A 19,287-nucleotide genomic window follows, 5' to 3' on the forward strand; every position below is an offset into this window, starting at 1 on the left:
AATTTTTAAATTAAGCATGAAGTTTTTAACGATGTATGAAAAGCTTCCATTTAAATATAAGGTCAAGAAATTTAGCTAAACCCTAAAAGTAGGATTACAAATTTTAAAAATTCATACCCTAATGTTTCCTAAATGTTTAATTTACAGTTAATTAAGGTAGTTGATTTTAAAGACAGTGGAATTAGGAGCTGTACACTACTTAATCAAACTTGATAAATGCAGTATTGCCAAGGGATCTGGAATGAATATGGTTCCACTTTTGGCCAGGAGATGGCGCTATCATGTAAGATGCTGCCTTATATTTATTTATTTATTTATTTATTTTTTCAATTTAGCATGCTGCTTTCTAACAGACAGTGGATACCATCGAGTGAGTGTCAGCACAGAAAGCTAAGGCGAGAGGATGTTACAGTCGTCCTTTCTTGTTTTTTATTTTTCAGTGAGGCTAGAATGCATGTGAGATTTTACTTTCTGTTCTCGTAGAAATTCTGAAGAACTGCATTGGAGACTATTATATTCACATATACATGGATTCTGTGCTATGATTTACAGTTTCCTTTATTTCAGGTAAGTCAATATTATTCTATCTTGACCTATCAACGAATTCTTATCTATGTTAATGAAAGCATTTAAAATAAGACGTGTGCTTTGTAAGCTTAAATTCGGATCTAAAAGATTCAAAAAATTTAAATCGAGCTGTTCTGCCTTTTTAAATCTCCCTAGACTGAAATAAGCTCCAGCTCTGGCATGCTATATTTTAATATTTCTTTGGCTTTCTGGCCTTTACTGTCCCTCTGTGACTATACTTTTGTGCCTGTTGAGGGTTAAGCTTTCAAAGTGAAGGACGGGTCTTCTTCTCACAAGGGAAATACTGCTTCTTAATGCAGTGAACAAATTGTAACGATGTAACGAAGCAGATTAATATGGCAGTGGCTTTGCCAAAGCCCAAGGCTGAGCCTTCTGATAGCAGCCTCACAGGCTTGCCAGCATCCTAAGTCCAAAGGCCTTCTGCACCCTTCCTGCCAGTAATGATGATATGGGTCATTTATGCTTTTTTCCCTTTTAGATACATGTGTAAGTCATTTCTTCCACACGAATGGAAGATTTATGTAATGTGTTTAAGAGACTTGGAATGATAATACAGACCCTCTCCCTTCCCCCAATGTGGATGTAAGGAGTAAACTGAAAACAAATTAATTATTGAGAAAATGGGTTTGTCTTAGATCTTGGTGGATTTGTAATTATAAGACTGTGGCCATTAAAAATAGTCAATATTTTATAAGGTGCTCACATTTAAAATTATTTTTGGTCTTGTGGCATTAGCTATGTAAAGAGTGGAATGACTCAGGAGGTTTTCTCTGCTGTTTTGCATAATTTCCTCTAAATCCTCTTTTTATTATTATTATCAAATTGATAAGAAGAACACAATATAGAAATCCTCTGCTTAAAAGTCTTAATTGTTGTCTAGATTAATTTAAAATGAGAATTTTAAATATTTAAGAATTATTTTGGAAGGTTATTTTTAAATGGCTCTTTCCTCTTTGGAAAGAGGTGTGTGTGTGTGTGTGTGTGTGTGTGTGTGTGTGTGTGTGTGTGTGTGTGTGTGTGTTGATGGCGGTGGAGGTGGCAGAGGGTGGGGGTGCATTGTGATATTTCTGTCTTACTCATCATTTTCCTGTAAAGGGGTAGCTGCGCTGTGTCAGGTTGTGAAAGCTTTGGGGAATGATTTTATAGAATGGTTTCAACCACCAAGAAAAAAAAAAAATCCAGTCTTTTGACATATGGGATCTACAAAGAGCTTAAGTTCCACATGTTTCTATGTACATGGGCATTTTTAGAATCACAAATTTTTAGCATGTATCTGTCTCATCATTTAAAGAATAACAACTGTGGCTGAGAGATTAAGTGAATTTCCCAGAGCCACATACTAAATTAGAATCAGAGGTAAGGCTAGAACACTGGTTGACAGTTTTCAATGTCTTTCATAGCAGTAACACAAATGTCATATAGCAGGTGTGCTGATACTGTGTGTGAGTGTGTGTGTGAGTGTGTGTGTCTGGGTGGAGTCTGTGAAACAGAGTTTCTTTCAGTGTACATGTTACTCGATCCAGAGTTCAATTTTCTCAGGCCTCGTGACAGGGCGTCCAAGAAAACTAAAACAACAACTATGGAGACTCTGTTTCTTAGTGTTCTCCTTTCGTCATTTGATGAGGTATATTACTCTACACTATGCCCACGAATGATTTGTGCGGTCACATACTAGCTCATAACTCTTTTCTTCTACTGAACAGAACAGACTGTCCATATAATCTGTTGACCATTACAAGAACATCATCATGTCCTGACCTTCTGTTTTTTATTTGTCACTTACTGGGCACAGGCTGCGCCTTGCTTATTCAATATCTTGAGAAAGGAAAGGGATTAAAATGTGTTACTTCCATGTACAATATTTATGGAGTACCACACACCTACCAATAATTGTCCACTGTACAGATTGAGAAATAAACAAAGGCACAGAGTTTACTTCATGGAGTTTAACATGGAAATGTGTATGTACAGCTAGTACCATAGCTCAAAGTACTATAAGCATGAACATGAAAAGAGATGAGAAAGTGAATGGGACAGGTATATGAGCACCTATCTTGTACCAGACTGTGTTTTGTCCGAGATTTAAAATAAGCCAGCAATCACAAGTTCTGTGCATGAGCAGCTAAGAGTCCAGGGAAAATGATTTTAAGAGGATATGATAGTTCAATTAGATCTTTAAGAGTGACTTGAGTATAAATAAGTAAAAATACAAAGTTGCTCATTCCAGGCACAAAGGCAAGGCAAATAAATACAAGGAAATAGGGAACTATAGGACATTACATAGGGAAATTATAGAGAATGGTAAAATTCTAATTAGATTAAAGCCCAAGAGTGGTGTTTTGTTTTGTTTTTGTTTTCTGTGGCAGCCATAGTAAGGGTAAGGTATTTGACTTTCGATGTTATGCTTTTGACATACTAACACATACTTTCACATAGAGATGTTCTATTATATAAGGCGAACATTTTATGTACAGATATAAGATTAGAAGATAAAGCTGAATATATGGATGTATATGAAGCTGTGGCAAGAATTAAGTTACACATAAATGAATATCATTGAAGAATGAAAAGTGGAGTGAAGCTGAATGGGGTGTAAGTTTAAGATTAGGTGGAGTAAAATGAATTGGTGAAAGGATACTAATTCACTGTGGAAACGTAATGGGAGAAGTTGGAGGAAGTTGACTACCAAAATGGGGCTCAGGAACAACAGCAAACTCCTGAAGTGGTTGGTGAATAAGAGAGTAAGGTAGGAACTGATGAATTTCACTATTGGGTCCTGGGTAGGTTCTATAACGTTTAGTAGATTTGCCGAGACAGAGTCTCAGACTGAGGACTAAATGGGAAATGAGAAAGCTGACGAGTAATTTTAGATTTTAAGACTTCTGCTAGTGACGGAAGGAGATAACATTGTTTACCTTGAGGGGTAAGGTACTGTTCTGGTAAACTTGATTTTAGTTAGGATTAGAGAAACCTCAGCCGCTTCATAGAGTAAAGTTATTAAGTAAGTAAAGAGAAATTTGTAAAGGAAAAAGGAAACAAAAAAATTGAAGTCCTGCAGGAGATAAGAGAAGGAAGGTTCAAGAATGTTTTTTCTTTGAGATGAGAAGAACGGGTAGGAGATGATGTAACTCACTTTAGTGTCCTATTCTTGGAAATTAAATCCTTGTCTGTAAGATAAAATATCTCTTCTGTTTAAATTAGTTGGGTCCCCAGAAAAATATATTTGTGGCATATGGACTTTCTAGAAGAAATAATTAATCCTCAGTTAATTTTCCAGCAGTTCTGGTCTAATCCTTGAATTGCAAAACAATAACATTGTTTCACATTAGGATTATTGTACATACTTCAATTATCTTCTTATTCAGAATGACCTGTTTAAAAACAGCATCTATTTTAAATTTGCACAGGATTTGACCAACACATACCGTGTTTCCCCGAAAATAAGACCTAGCTGGACCATCAGCTCTAATGCATCTTTTGAAAAAAGAATTGATATAAGACCTGGTCTTATTTTAATGTAAGACCAGGTCTTTAATATAACATAACATAACATAACATAACATAACATAACATAACATAACATAACATAACATAACAACATAACATGACATAACATCATAATATAATACCAGGTCTTAAATTAATTTTTGCTCCGAAAGACGCATTAGAGCTGATGGTCCGGCTAGGTCTTATTTTCGATGAAACATCGTATCTATTATATGTTATCTAGTTTGATTATTAAGGTCTGATTCACCAGCATCTGAGTTAATTATTCAATCTCTGGCCTTTTCCTTCCTGTTTCATCAGTATTTTCACAAGGATATGGGAAAAGAAAGTCCATTTAATTACAAACTTCCCTTAGGCAAGCTAACCTACTTTATGAGGCTTCCTATCAGAAGTTCTGTCTCTCTCTCTGTTGACAGTTCCAGAGTCCTCTTGTGTCTTTCCTAGCGTCCATCTCTAGGCTTGCCTTGCATGCACATGCCGTGGAATGACAATGTGAGACCTTGAAGAAGATACAGACATGATGAAGAATCCCATTCTTCCACTGATGCCTGTGAAATAGCTGCTTTCTCAGTTCGGATGAACTCAGTTCAATTCAGAATTGGTTAGATAGAAATACCACCTCCTTGTTTCTATACCTGACTTGAACTGGGCTGTATGGCAAGCCTGACATGTTAGCGTGAAACAGACTGACTCTGGGCAACATTATAAAGGCAGACTTCTCCCTGCCCCTCCATGTCCTTTTCTCCCCTCCTCCCTTCTTCCCCTGGGAGTTACCTGTAGATGTCCTCGTGACTACCTCACTCAGTTACTAAACTTTATAAATAAGATTGTTTTTATCTAGCTTTAGTTCCTCGTTATTAAAGTATTAAGATCGAATTTAGATATTATTTGTGTTTCTTTTTAATCTGTTGTTAGGAAAATTTTACCAGCAATTAGGACTGGTAAAAAATTACCAGCAATAGGACTCTTAACCCTTGCCATTTCCAAAACTTGATGCTTATTTGTCTCCATGTTTTCTTGGCCCTCAGTGTGAGCGCTTTGGGAGATGTGGATGGGATAGCTAATGATCTGAAATGGAAACACTAACTCAAGTTTAATTCTGTTAACAGCTGTTGTGCACCAACACGAGGGTCATGGACAATGTTTAGCAGGAGAGATTCTGAGGTAAATGCTGACAGTACAGCAAACCTAGGCCACCACCTCTCTGCTCAGAACACTTTCAAAGGGATGGAATTCTATGTTTGGTTTTGTTGTGAATTCCCTTTGCAAAATTTAAAATATAATTTTCTAATTTTGTAATAGGACATAGAAAATACAAATCAGGCCTTAGAATGATATTTTTCAGATTTCTGCTTTCAGCAAACACACTAGAAAGTATACATTACGATCTTCTAAAATTTCTTTTGATCATTTTTTTAACAAAGATCACAAATAACTTGTTAAACATCAGTTCCAAACCACTTTTGGATACTGCCAATAGAAAAACAGTTCCCACTACTTTTCCTGATGTTATCACTTTTTGCTGTATAAATTATTAATGAATTCTGTTCAGGGTGTTTTAAATACTGATGATAGTTACAAACAAGTTTATTTCAAAAGGAAAGCAATTAGGAAAAAATTAAGAGATTTTAGTATGTATTTTACATTTTTCAATACTGTGGATTTGGATTTTGCCAACAGCTACTTCATATGTCTATTATCTTTAGAATACAAGTATAACATGGTCTCTAATTTTGTTTAAATAAGTATAATAAAAGTAAGATTTTTGGGAAAAATGGTTTGCTTATGTTGGTGAAAGATCTTGCTTTAGGATTCAAGAAAGAAGAATGATAATGCCTATGAAAGCAAATAAGATCTTTAGTCATCAAAATGTAATTTTATATTATATTGGTTTTAAGGAACATTAGAATCTCATATGCAATTTGTGGATGACAAATATCATGGGCAATACAGTGATGCCTATTGAAATATTGTTTCTATATGGGAACAGATGGCCTACATGAAGAACATGAAACGAAGTCGTATTAAAATTGAAAAGTAAAAACTACTGCCTTATCTCCCTGTAATATTCATATATAGGTGTCATCTCCCCCTAACTGCATTTGGGTTTAGAGAAATCAGAGGTGGGTAGAAGCAGAGTTGGAGGTAGACTTGGCAAATTTTTCCTGACAATATTCCATTAAACCTTTAAATCCAGATCTTCATTTGGATGAAAATATAATTACTAACTACATTAATAATAATCAACTTCTATCACATAATGGCCTTTTGTTATTTATGAAAAATTTTGGAGAAATGGTTTAAGAATCACGCATATTTAAGTATATTTCACCTACCGAATATGTTAAAAGGTTTTTAAGGGTAAGAAGATCATAATTTTAATTAACTTTTTGTTTCTACTTGCTGAAAATTAATTTTGTACTGGAATACAATGATCGTAGGAAGCAATCACACTCAACAAGTGCTTCGAATTGTTTGAATTATTATTATAGTTCAGAATATCAAGTCTTGTACTGGTATCTAGGCTCAGTTGGGATTATACTACACTTTCAGCATGAGCATGTCTTGTTGGTATTAAGAAATAAGTATGCAGTTATGCGATTGTAAAATTATGCCCTGCTACATGTTGTAGTGGGTGATATGTATGTAAGTCCTTATGAGGCTCATGTAAAAGATAATGGATTGGTTGGAATAGCGTGAAAAAAGAGAGAGTTTATAAGATAATGATTATGATTATGTCTCCCATCTCTGAATAACTGATGTCAAAAGGTAGAAATATCTAAGATATAAAGCAAGCCAGTCAGGGGGCAGTTGTGATAGTATCTGTATCAACCCAGCATTACCAGCTAGGATGTTTTTCTCCTTTTCTGTGTTTACCCTGGATTGAGCAACTGAGGTGGCCCAGGAATTGTTAAACAGGGAGGTTGTGCCAGAAAAGTGCTCAGACTTACACTTGCTGTTTCTTGCATCAGGGATCTAGAGAAACTAATTGTATAGACATGGTGACCATAAATTATCTAAATCACATTGTGATTGGTTAATAATTTCTCTAGAACAACGGGAGTAAATCAAGGCTACCCCAGGCCAACTGCGATGTATGGTTACCCCATTTCTAATAGTTGGAAGAGAAAAAAGTCAGAAAAGGATTATGCCGCATTTTATATTTGATTAATATACCCAGATACATGCTCCACAATTTAGTTGCCTAGGTGTCAGAAAGTTAAAATGTAAAATGGCCCATCAAGTTAGATAAAGGGCCTGAAGATAAGATCCCCAATTATTGGCCTTTATAAATCCACCAGCTAAAATCTCTAGTGACTCTTATTGAATCCTTAGTTATATCACCAGGAATGACCTAACTCCATACATTTTTCACCTGACTTCTTACATAAGTCAATTTTCTGCAGAAACAACTGCATTAGTAAATATATGTTGTTATTACCAACCTAGATTCCGAAGAAGCAAGAGTATGGGAAACCCTTTTGCACTTGATATAGCCTCTCCACAGGCTTTCAGGAAAGCACCTATGCTGATGGATTCTTGCACTAGTCCTATATCCTCAGAGACATAACTTTCTATATCTCCAGAAATTTTAAGGGTAAGTGAGATCTACTAAGAAAAAAAAAATAATATACACAAAACCTGAGAATTTTCAATTCTGGAAACTCAGTAAACTAGTGAACGTGGAACACCTTTTACCAACATCTCGAAACTCTAAATATAACAAATAAAAATACTTCTTAAATACATAGTTATACTCATATTAAATAAAGAGAAGCCTCCAGTATTTAGAAATAAAGAGATAACTAAAATCCTCAGCAGTAAACATGAAAGCTGATACAGGGCTCTGGGGAGCAGAAGGAGGTATATCATATTAAGAATAAGATCTAAATTCCCAGAGGGATTAGTTTTAAAGTCTGGAAATATGAGGATGAGGCCTGGAACTTTGTAATATGGGGAATTGAAACTGAGAGTCCCTGTGTAAAGAATAGAGCCTCAAAAAGTTGTATTCTCACTGACATAAGAATTAGAAAATGTAATCTGCTGATCCAGGAATTTGAAGATACTTGTCTCTGTCCTATCTTTTAGGGAAAGAAGTAATTTAGAAAGAATTAAAACCCTAGGATTGCATCAAGTGAAATAGAATATGGATATAAGCTATTCTATGGAAAGAAATTCCACAGTGTCACACCAATGTCTTTGAAAACTTGGCGGAAGCAATTATAAAATAAAAGATTTTTAAAAAAATTTTTTAAAAATTAAGGTAAACTCACAATAAAAATATACCAACTACATGAGAAATAAGCCACTATAACGGATATTCAGCAGACATAACAAAAAAAATACATAGAACCAGCATCTCGTGAACTTCAAGTATTAAAATAATACAAGATAAACTGTAAATAAGCATGTTTAAAATGATAAAAGTGTTAAGGAATAAAAGTAAAGCACTATGAAATAAGAATAATAAGATACTGAAAAAAGAAACCAAACAGAAATTTGTAAATGAAAATTATAAGAATTAGCATTTAGAACTGTATGGGTTTAACAGATTAGATACAGCTGAAATAAGAATTAAAGGTTTCTAGATGAGGATTTACCCAGAATGCATCAATGGCATTCTTGATGTTAAAAAGCATGATAAGTAGAATAAAAAGGTTCAACAACACCAAAGAGATATTCTAGAAAGAGATCATTGAGATAATGGGGGAAACTTGATTTTTGAAAATATAATAGCAGAGAAAATTCAAGTACTGATTAAAGACATGTTTTCTTGGATAGGAAAAGCATAAAACAGATGATGAGGCTTTCTGTCTTTACACCTAGACAAAATTCTCTAACCATTTGATAGTTTAGTAATAAAGGTGCATAAAGTAGGAGCTGTTACATGGGTTCAGTAAAGGAAGCCAAAAATGAGAGCGAGAATGTACATCCAGCTGAGCAGGCTAGGCAAGAGAGAACAATTGAAGAAGACCAACAGCAAAAGGGCCAGGAATAGAAGGAAGCCCATATGGATCAAATGAAGTGATTCTGGAACAAATTATTTGAAACTAAAACACTCAAAGCAACAAAATGAGATTGGTCATAATTTTGGAAATGGATTTCTTATTTCACTTTATATATTTGTTGCTTTAACAAATTCATCATGACTTCTTTTGTCATATTTGTTTAGACTATTACAAAAAGATAAAATATGGCACAGTGAAAGACTCCTTTGTACCCTATACTGATCTCATTCTTATTATTTCCTTCTCAGTTAACAGCTATTTTGAATTTGATGGACAATCTTTACATTCATATTTTTAAATTATACTCCATACAACTTGTACACACATACAATATGGAGCACGGTTTTATGCATTTAAAAAAATTATACAAATGGTATCATACTATATTTATATATTTTGCTTTATACCCTAAATGTGATGTTTTTGAGAATTGATCATTTTGATATATGGACATACAGCTCAGTTATTTCAACTGTTGTATAGTTTTCCATTATAGAAATGTATCACAAATTTACAGTCTTGTAGTGATGGATATTTGGGTTATTACCACTTTTTTTTTTTACTATTATAAACAATACTGCTATGAACATCTTTATGTATTTTTCTACTTCTACCCGTGATTTTGTGTAGATCGGTGAATGGATTTCAAATACACCCTATTTAACGGTTTTGTCCCTTTGACTGTAGTCCAAATAGTTGGTCAATAGTCCAAATTTCCACAACCACCATAATGATAGCTGTGATCTTTCTTTTATAGATGGCACAATCCATCATAGTATTTTGGAGAAAAGTGAATGGAAAAATTCTTAGTATTCGTGGGAAATAAGACTTCCGATCTTTTTGATTCAGTATTTCTACTTCTAGCTATTGGTCTTAGACACTACAACATTGTTTGTAAATTATAAAAAAAACCTGGCAATGACCTCAATATCTATTTATAGAGATAGGTTTAATCAGTTGTAGTTCATCTACATATATAGACATTAAAAATAAATTTAGAGTTTCATATACAGATATGCAAAAATGAAGTGATAAAAGCAGTTTTCATAACACTCTGTATGGTATTACCTGTAGAAAAAAGACAGCATAGAGTTGGGTTTTGTTTTTTTATCCAGCCAGCCACTCTATGCTTTTTTAAAATTTATTGGGGTGACAATTGTTAGTGAAATTACATAGATTTCAGGTGTACAATTCTGTATTACATCATCTATTAATCCCTTTGTGTGTTCACCACCCAGAGTCAAGTCTCCTTCCATCACCATATATTTGATCCCCCTTACGCTCATCTCCCTCCCCCCACCCCTTTACCCTCTGGTAACCACTAAACTATTGTCTGTGTCTATGAGTTTTTGCTTCTCATTTGTTTGTCTTGTTCTTTTGTTGTTTTTGGTTTATATACCACATAGTGAAATCATAGGGTTCTCTGCTTTTTCTGTCTGACTTATTTCGCTTAGCATTATACTCTCAAGATCCATCCATGTTGTAACAAATGTTCCTATATCAACTTTTCTTACCGCTGAATAGTATTCCATTGTGTATATATACCACAACTTCTTTCTTTATTCATCTATCGAAGGACATTTTGATTGTTTCCATGTCTTGGCCACCGTAAACAAAGCTGCTATGAACATTGGAGCACACGTGTCTTAATGGATAAATGTTTTCAAATTTTGGGGGTAGATACCCAGGAGAGGGATTGCTGGGTCATATGGTAATTCTATTCTTAATTTTTTGAGGAACCTCCACACTGCCTTCCATAACAGCTGCACCAGTCTGCATTCCCACCAACAGTGTATGAGGGTTCCTTTTTCTCCACAGCCTCTCCAACACTTGTTACTATTTGTCTTCTTGATGATAGCCATTCTGACTGGGGTGAGGTGATATCTCATTGTGGTTTTTATTTGCATTTCTCTGATTAGTGATGTTGAACATTTTCTCATACGTCTATTTGCCATTTGTATATCCTCTTTGGAGAAATGTCTCTTCAGGTCCTCTGCCCATTTTTCAATTGGGTTGTTTGTTTTTTGTTGTTGAGCTTCATGAGTTCCTTGTATATTTTGTATATTAGCCCCTTATCGGAGGCACTGTTTGGAAATACCTTCTCCCATTCAGTTGGTTGCCTCTTTATTTTGTCGATGGTTTCTTTTGCTGTGCAGAAGCTTCTAAGTTTCATATAGTCCCATTCATTTATTTTAGCTTTTACTTCCATTGCCTTTGGAGTCAAATTCATAAAATGCTCTTTGAACCCAAGGTCCATAAGTTTAGTACATATGGTTTCTCCTATGCAGTTTATTGTGTCAGGTCTTATGCTTAAGTCTTTGATCCATTTTGAATTAATTTTGGTACATGGTGACAGACAGCAGTCCACTTTTATTCTTTTGCATGTGGCTATCCCATTCTCCCAGCACCATTTATTGAAGAGGCTGTCTTTCCTCCATTTTATGTTTTTAGCTTCTTTGTCAAAAATTATCTGTCCATAATTATGTGGTTTATTTCTGCGTTCTCAATTCTATTCCATTGGTCTATGTGTCTGTTTTTCTGCCAACACCATGCTGTTTTGATTATTGTAGCCCTGTAGTACAAGCTAAAGTCAGGGAGTGTGATACCTCCAGCACTGTTCTTTTTTCTTAAGATTGCTTTGGCTATTTGGGGTCTTTTGTGGTTCCAAACAAATCTGATGATTTTTTGTTCTATTTCTTTAAAATATGCCATTGGGATTTTGATGGGGATTGCATTAAATCTGTGTATTGCTTTGGGTAATATGGCCATTTTAACTATGTTGATTCTTCCAATTCATGAGCACGGAATGTCTTTTCATTTTTTTGTGTCTTCTTCAATTTCTTTCAAAAATGTCTTATAGTTTTCAGCATATAGGTCCTTCACATCCTTGGTTAAGTTTATTCCTAGGTATTTTATTCTTTTTGTTGCAATTGCAAAAGGAATTGTTTTTTGTATTTCTTTTGCTGAGATTTCATTGTCAGTATATAGGAATGCAATGGACTTTTGTACGTTGATTTTGTAGCCAGCAACTTTACTGTATTCGTTGCTTATTTCTAACAGCTTTTTGGTGGAGTCCTTAGGGTTTTCTACATATAGCATCATGTCATCTGCAAAGAGTGACAATTTAACTTCTTCATTCCCAATCTGGATGCCTTTTATTTCTTTCTCTTTCCTGAATGCTCTGGCAAGGATTTCAAAAACTATGTTGAAAAGCAGAGGTGATAGGGGACAGCCCTGTCGTGTTCCTGAACATAGAGCAAAGGGCTTCAGTTTTTCACAATTATGAGATTAGCTGAGGGCTTGTCATATATGGCCTGTATTATGATAAGGTATTTTCCTTCTATACCAATTTTATTAAGTGTTTTAATCATAAATGGATGTTGTATCTTGTCAAATGCTTTTCTGCATCAATTGATATAATCATATGATTTTGGTCCTTTATTTTGTTTATGTGATGTATCACATTGATGGCTTTGCAAATGTTGAACCATCCTTGTGCTCCAGGGATGAACCCCACTTGGTCATGATCAATAATCTTTTTAATGCATTGTTGTATTCGATTTGCTAGAATTTTGTTTAGGATTTTTGCATCTGTATTCATCAGAGATATTGGTCTGTAGTTTTCTTTTTTTGTGTTCTCCTTACCAGTTTTTGGTATCAAGGTGATGTAGGCCTCATAAAATGAGTTAGGGAGTACTGTCTCTTCAATTTTTTGGAAGAGTTTGAGCAGGATTGGTATTAGATCCTCTTTGAAGGTTTGATAGAATTCAATAGTGAAGCCATCTGGTCCCGGACTTTTGCTTTTGGGAAGGTTTTGGATGACTGATTCAATTTTGTTACTGGTGATCGGTCTGTTTAGATTTTCCAGTTCTTCATGGTTCAGCCTTGGAAGGCTATATGTTTCTAAGAACTTGTCCATTTCTTCTAGGTTATTGAATTTGGTGGCATATAGTCCTTCATAGTATTCTTGGATGATCTGTGTTTTCCGTGATAACTTCCCATTTTTCATTTCTGATTTTGTTAATTAGTGTCTTCTTATCTTAGTGAGTCTAGCCAAGGGTTTGTCAATTTTATCAATCTTTTCAAAAATCCAGCTCTTTGTCACATTAATGTTTTCTATTGTCTTTTTGTTCTCTATTTCATTTAGTTCTGCTCTGATTTTTGTTATTTCCTTTCTTCTGCTGACCTTGGGTTTCACTTGTTCTTCTTTTTCTAGTTCTTTAAGGTGTAACATGAGGTTATTTATTTGGGATTTGTCTTTTTTCTTGAGAGAGGCTTGCAATGGTATAAATTTCCCTCTTAAAACTGCTTTCGCTGCATTCCAAAAATTTTGGTAGGATGTATTTTCATTTTCATTTGTTTCTATGTATCTTTTGAGCTCTCCTCTAATTTCTTCTTTGACCCAGTCGTTCTTTAAAAGTATGTTGTTTAATCTCCATGTATTTGTGTTTCTTCCTGCTTTCTTTTTGCAATTGATATCCAATTTCAAAGCCTTGTGATCAGAGAATATGCTTGGTATGATTTCAATCTTCTTAAATTTGCTGAGGCTGATTTTATGTCCCAATATATGGTGTATCCTTGAGAATGTCCCATGTACACTTGAAAAGAATGTGTCGTCTGATGTTTTAGGATGAAGTGCTCTATAGATGTCAATTATATCCATTTCATCTAATGTGTCATTTAGGGCTGCTATTTCGTTCTTTATTTTCTGTTTGCATGATCTATCCATAGCTGTCAATGATGTATTTAAGTCCCCTAGTATAATTGTGTTTTGGTCAATTTCTCCCTTTAGTTCTGTTAGTAGTTGTTTGGTATATTTCGGTGCTCCCTAATTGGGGGCATAAATATTGATGACTGTTATGTCTTCTTGTTGTATAGTCCCCTTTACCATTATGAAATGTCCATCATTGTCTCTTGTTATCTTTTTCACCCTGAAGTCTGTTTCATCTGATATCGTTATGGCTACATCTGATTTTCTCTGGGTACCATTTGCTTGGAGTGTCAATTTCTACCCTTTCACTTTGAGTCTATGCTTGTCCTTGTAGCTGAGATGTGTCTCTTGTAGACAGCATATGGTTGGGTTTAGTTTTTTGATCCAATCTGCTACTCTGTGACATTTTATTGGTGAGTTCAGTCCATTTACATTTAGGGTGATTATTGATACTTGAGGATTTCCTATCTGTAGTTTTCTGGTCAGGCTGTGTCTCCATTGTTTCTTTGCATTTTTGTTGTTGTTGTCTATTATTTCTGTGTGGTGGTATTCTATGATGTTTCCCTCTGTTTCTTCTTTTATTACAGTAGATATTTCAGTTCTGGATTGTTTTTTGAGTGGTTACTCTTAAGTGTATGTACAAGAAAGTTTGATATTTAGAGTGTTCCATTTTCTTCAGCACACTTACTGTCTCCATTCCCATATTCCGGTTCAGGCCTTTACTGTCCCCCTTTTTATGTTGCCACAAATTGTCCCTGTTGATGGTGGTCGAATAGCTTCCTTTAGTATTTCTTGTAGTGCAGGTCATGTATTAGAAAATTCCCTTAGCTTCTGTATGTCTGGAAAGGTCTTTATTCCTCCTTCATATCTAAAGGATATCTTTGTTGGATATATTATTCTTGGCTCATAATTTCTCTCTTTCAATAGTTTGAATATTTGGTTGCACTCCCTCCTAGCTTGTAGAGTTTCTGCTGAAAAATCTGATGATAATCTAATGGGCTTTCCTTTGTAGGTTACCGTCTTCTTTTCCCTGGCTGCCTTGAGGATTCTTTCTTTGTCGTTGATTTTAGACAGCTTCAATACAATGTGCCTTGGAGAAGGCCTGTTGGGATTGAGATAATTAGGTGTTCTATTTGCTTCTTGGATTCGAGGATCCAGTTTTGTCGACAAGTTTGGGAAGTTCTCATCAACAATTTGTTTGAATATATACTCTGTTCCTTTCTCTCTTCCTTCTCTTTCTGGTATGTCCATTATTCTTATATTGCTCTTTCTGATGGAGTCAGAAAGTTCTTGTAGAGTTCTTTCATTTCTTTTAAGTCTCAAATCTCTTTCTTCTTCCATCTGTGTAATTTCCAGGTTTCTATCTTTGATGTCACTGATTCTTTCCTTCATCTGGTCAACTTTACTACCTAAGATGGTTATTTCATTCTTAATTTCTTCTATTGAGTTCTTAATCTCCAGAAATTCCATTTGGTTCTTTTTTAAAATTTCAATCTCTTTAGTAAAATGCTCATGTTGTTCTTTGATTGCGTTTCTGAGTTCATTAAACTGCCTTTCTGTGTTTTCTTGCATCTCGCTGAGGTTTTTCAGAACTGCAATCTTGAATTCTCTGTCATTTAAGTCACATATTTCCATATCTTCAAGTTCCTTTTCTGGAGACTTTTCACTTTCTTTTTGAGCTGTCTCGTTGCCTTGGTTATTCATGGCAATTACTGATTTATTATTTCTCTTCCTAGACATCTACAGGAGTGGCTTCTGCAGCAGGTTGATAGGAAGAGGTCTTTCTTTTGTTTTCCAATATTTGTTGGTAGAATGTTTTATTTTTTCTTCTACTGCAGCCTGTTTTTTCCTCTCTCACACAGTAGTGCTATGTTTTCTCTACATTATTCCAGCTTCTCACACAATAGGGGGATTCCCTGGGAGACGGGCTTCTCCTCTGTTAATAGTTCGCCTGGGTCACAGGGCACAGTGTCTGTGTGGGTATGCAGAGAGCTTTTGAAATTCCAAAGCTCTTCCTGCACCAGATTCAGAGCCCGTATGTTTCAGCAGTTCTGTTTACTCCTGCAGGGATCTGCCCAGGTTTGTGGGGTCAGGGGCAGGGTGAGTTGTGAGAGGTGGACCAGATCAATGGTGGTGACCACCACCACAGCCGGTCCCACTTCCACGGCTCCCTCCCATTTGCCAGAACTAGTTGGGTTGAGAATCTGTATCTGTAGTCCACAGTTCTCAGAACAGCAAATTTTCTGTTCTTTTGATCTGACACTGCTAGTGTTCCTCTTCTAGCTGCGGGCAGGTGGGGAAGTAGCAAGCTCTGGGAGGGTTGGAAGGGGGCGGCTAGTCTCAGTGCCTAAGGCTTCCGTTCTCTGCTTGGCAGTGAGGGCTTAAACCACCGTTTTCAGCCTTCTTCCCTCAGTCTTTTCTCCGAGGTCTCTGCCATGAACGTTGGGTTCAGCCGCGTTATATGCTGCCCCCTCAGCCCTGTGGGCCGTAAGTGGAGCCCTAGCAGTCCGAGTTCTTCCCTCTCCCGCAGCTGCGGTAGTTCCGGGATGCAACGAGCTCGGACCACTGAGCCAGGTCTGCGTCCTGTGCCCGCGCGGCTCCGTCTCCACACTTCTCCCTTCCCTCGTCCCCTGCTCGTGTGATTCTCCCAACTGTAGGTGAATTCAGTAGTGGGCCTGTTTGTCTTGCCTGTTTGCTGTGCATGGAGTCCTTTGTGGAGTTATTGTTGTTCGATTAGTTGTAAATTCTAGGGGAGGTTTACAGAGGCTCACCTCATGACACTATTTTGATGACATCTCCCATCTTCTAAATAATTCCACTCTATGCTTTTTGATTGGAGAATTCAACCTATTTACATTTTGAGTAATTACTAATGTCATGTTATTAATTGTTTCTGGTTCTTGCATCGTTTCTTGTTCCTTTCTTTCTCTCTTGCTGCTTTCTTTTGTGAACTTTTCACAGTGGTTGTATGCTATGATTCCCTTTAACTTTTGTGAATCTGCTATAGGTTTTTGCTTTGTGGTTACCATAGGCTTACATAAAACATATTTATAACAGTTTTTTCTAAGTTAATAACTTCAAACACATGCAAATACTCTACCCTTTTACTTCCACTTGTTTTTAATGCTTTTAATGTCATAATCTACCTCTTTTCATATTGTGTATTCATTAACAAATTATAATATCTATTATTATTTTTAGTATCCTTGTCCTTTAACTTTTATACTCATATTATAGTTAAGTGCTTAACACACCACCATATTACAATATTAGAATTCTCTGAATTTGCCTATACACTTACCATTACTAGTGTATTGTATATTTTCCTATGTTTCTATGTTACTAATTAGTGTCCTTTCATTTCAGATGAAAGGATTTCTTTCTTATAAACAGGTCTCATGGTGAAGAACTACTTCAGCTTTTGTTTGTCTAGGAAAGTATTTCTCCTTCATTTCTGAAGGATAACTTCGCTGAATAGACTATTCTTGGTTGGCCTTTTATCTTTCAATACTTTGAATATAGTATCCCTCTTTCTCCTGGCCTGTAAGTTTTCTGCTGAGAAATGCACTGAATGCCTAACAGGTTCCTTTCAGTTTACAACCTTCTTTTTTCTTGCTGCTTTTAGTATTCTATTATCATATTTGATATTGGCAGTTTTATTGTAATTTGTCTTGGAGAAATTCATTTTGCATTGAAATCATGGGGTGACTTGTGAGCATCATGAACTTGGATGTCTGAATCTCTTCCCAGGTTTGGGAGGTTCTCAGTCATTATTTCTTTTTTTGAAGGGCGGCAAAGGGGTTAATTTTTTTTTAATTAAAGTTTATTGGGGTGACAATTGTTAGTAAAGTTACTTAGTCTTCCGGTGTACAATTCTGTAATACATCATCTATATGTCACAAAGTGTGTTCATGACCCAGAGTCAGTTTTCTTTTCATCACCATATATTTGATCCCCTTTACCCTCATCTACCACCCGCCTCCCTTCTTACCCTCTGGTCACCACTGAACTATTGTCTGTGTCTATGAGTTTTTGTTTCTTCATTTGCTTATCTTGTTCTTTGTTGTTTTCAGTTTTATATACCACATATCAGTGAAATCATAGGGTTCTCTATTTTTTTCTGTCTGATTTATTTCGCTTAGCATGATAATCTCAAGATCCATCCATGCTATTGCAAATGGCATTATTTCATCTTTTCTTATGGCAGACCTAAACATAAGACCTGAAACAATAAACTGCACAGAAGGAAACGTAGGTACTAAATTTATGGACCTTTGGTTCAAAGAGGGTTTTATGAATTTCACTTCAAAGGCAAGGGAAGTAAAAGCTAAAATAAATGAGTGGGACTATATCAAATTAAAAAGCTTCTCCACAACAAAAGAAACCATCAACATTATTTCTTTAAATAAGCTTTCTTTTAAATAAGCTTTCTGCTCCCTTCTCCTTCTCCTTCTCCTTCTCCTTCTGGAACTCCAATAACTCACACATTATTTTTTTTATGGTGTCTCATAGGTCTTGTAGGCTTTCTTCACTCTTTCATTCTCTTTTCTTTATTCTCCTCTAACTGGATGATTTCAAGGTTCTTGTCTCCTAACTCTCAGATTCTTTCATCTGTTTGGTCTGTTCTGCTGTTGATGGTCTCTATTGCAATTTTCTTTTCATTTCATTGAATTCTTCAGTCTAGAATTTGTTTTTTTTTTATGTACTCCCTAGACATCTACCAAAGGTTCTTCTTGCTGCTGGCTTTGGGAGCCTGCAAAGGGAGCCAGCTGCCGGGGGGGTGGGTGGGGTGTGCATGGGTGAGGCACTCAGGCCAATTGCAGGGATCCTTGGGTGTTGCATTACCAGAGGCTCGTGGGTGAACTTCCCAATAGAGTCCACAATGCAGTTGTCAGGGACCAAGTGCATGTAATACCCTCTGATAATTTTATCTGCCACTCTCCTGATCCCCTTCCTTCTCCCAATCATGGAGCTTCCAATTTAGTAGTCTGGATTCTGCAAGACAGCCTCTTTGTCAGAGTCCCACACAGGTGGGGAAGCTGAGCATTCACTCCCTTTCTGCCAAGAAAGAAATCATGCCTGAGAAGGTCTCACTTAGCTCTAAGCTATGCCACCTTGAGGCCAGGGTGATGCCGACAAAGTCAAAATGTACCTCTTATCCACTCCAGTGCATCACAACTCGTTTATTGTTGTTGTTGTTGTTGTTTTGGTTTTTGTTTCTGTGTTTTGAGGTTTGTTTGTTTGTTTTGTGTGTTTTTTTGTGTATTTTTTTGTTGTTGTTTTTTGTTGTTTTTTGTTTTTGCTTTGCTGGTATGTTGGAAATTATCCTCTGGAAACCTGGACTTCCACAAAGGCTTTCTTGTTTGTGAATGAGTGACCAAGTCATTGTTCTCTATGTGCTCCTGCAATGTGGCTAGAACCAGTTCACAGGCTTCTGCAGGGACCACAGCTGGTACTGAGGTCTGTCTGCCT

The 19,287-nt window shown here is 36.0% G+C and overlaps 1 protein-coding gene across 2 annotated transcripts in view; it reads left to right on the forward strand.

Annotated features, from left to right (window-relative positions):
* The first annotated feature begins 346 nt into the window (after positions 1 to 346).
* LOC308499294 (sodium channel protein type 2 subunit alpha) overlaps positions 347 to 19,287 on the forward strand; it is a 134,520-nt gene continuing 115,579 nt past the window's right edge. For both annotated transcript variants that reach the window (XM_081052431.1, XM_081052434.1), the window contains exon 1: positions 347 to 567. The gene's annotated coding sequence lies outside the window, so the exon portion shown is untranslated. The remainder of the gene's footprint in view (positions 568 to 19,287) is intronic.

Source organism: Rhinolophus hipposideros (assembly GCF_964194185.1).
Source record: "Rhinolophus hipposideros genome assembly, chromosome: 6".
Lineage (NCBI taxonomy): Eukaryota > Metazoa > Chordata > Mammalia > Chiroptera > Rhinolophidae > Rhinolophus > Rhinolophus hipposideros.